At 35.8% G+C, this 1,391-nt stretch overlaps 1 pseudogene; it reads left to right on the top strand.

Moving 5' to 3' along the window:
- The first annotated feature begins 482 nt into the window (after nucleotides 1-482).
- LOC124238752 (uncharacterized) lies at nucleotides 483-605 on the top strand (annotated as a pseudogene).
- The last annotated feature ends 786 nt before the right edge of the window (nucleotides 606-1,391 follow it).

Raw genomic sequence — 1,391 nt, 5'->3', positions numbered from 1 at the left:
TAAGAAGGTCGACCTATCAAGAAGATGTAGCAATTCTGAATGTGTATGCATCAAACAGCAGAGCTAAAACATATGTGAAGCAAACATTATAGCTTTGAGAAGAGAAATAGGCAAATTTTCAATTATAGTTGGAGACTTCGACATTCGTCTCTCAACAATTGATAGGCTGTGTAGACAGAAAATCAGTAAGTACATAGAAGGCTTCAGCAGCGCCATCAACCAATAGCATCTAATTGACATTTATAGAATATTTCATCCAGTAAGAGCAGAAAACACATTCTCTTCAAGTGCTCATGGGACATTTACAGAATAGACCATATTCTGGGCCAAACAACAAACCTTAAGAAATTTCAAAGAATTGTAATCATGTAGAGTATGTTATCTGACCACATGGGAATCAAACTAGAAATAAGTAACAGAAAGATATCAGGAAAATATCTAAATACTTGGAGCTAAGCAACATACTTCTCAATAAACTGTGGCTCGCTTCTTGGCCTTTTGGCTAAGATCAAGTGTCGTATCTGTTCTTAGCAGTTTGAATAAACCATAGATCAAAGGCAAATAAAAAAATACACTGAACTGAGTGAAATAAAAGTACAACATATCAAAATTCATGAGACAAAGCTAAAACAGTGCCGAGAGGAAAACCTAGCACTAAATGTAGAAAAAACGAAATGTCTCAATTGAATTCTCCAAGTTCCCACGAAAATAGAAAACTTACAGAACTAGAAAAAAAGAGCAAAATAAACCCAAATCAAGTGTAAAGAAAGAAATGATAGGGGTTGGCCCTATGGCACAGCGGTTAAGTGTGCACGTACTGTTTTGGTGGCCCGGGCTTTGCCAGTTTGGATCCTGGGTGCAGACATGGCACCGATCGGCAAGCCATGCTACGGTAGGCGTCCCACATATAAAGTAGAGGAAGATGGGAACAATGTTAGCTCAGGGCCAGTCTTCCTCAGGAAAAAAGAGGGAGATTGACAGCAGTTAGCTCAGGGCTAATCTTTGTCAAAAAAAAAAAAAAAAAAGAGAAAAAAAGAGGAAATAAGATAAGAGTAGAAAACAGAAAAAACTTGGAAAATCAAAGGGACAAAAAGTTGGTTCTTTGAAAAGTTTAATAAAATTATCATACTCTAGCAAGATTGACAAAGAAAAAACAGAGAGTACACAAATTATCCATATCTGAGTGAAAGAAGAGATAGCTTTACCTTTTACAACTGCTTAAGAAAATGAAATACTGAGGTATAACGAAACATGTACAGGACTTGTATACCAAAAATTATAAAATACTGAAGAAAGAAATCAAAGAAGATATAAGTAAATGGAGAGACATACCATTCCCATTGACCGGAAAATTCAACATGGTTAGAATGTCAATTCCATCCAAAATGATA

Source organism: Equus quagga, chromosome 4 (genome assembly GCF_021613505.1).
Source record: "Equus quagga isolate Etosha38 chromosome 4, UCLA_HA_Equagga_1.0, whole genome shotgun sequence".
Taxonomy (NCBI): domain Eukaryota; kingdom Metazoa; phylum Chordata; class Mammalia; order Perissodactyla; family Equidae; genus Equus; species Equus quagga.
Note: the sequence above shows the minus strand (reverse complement) of the source record. Positions and strands in the feature narration are given on the sequence as shown.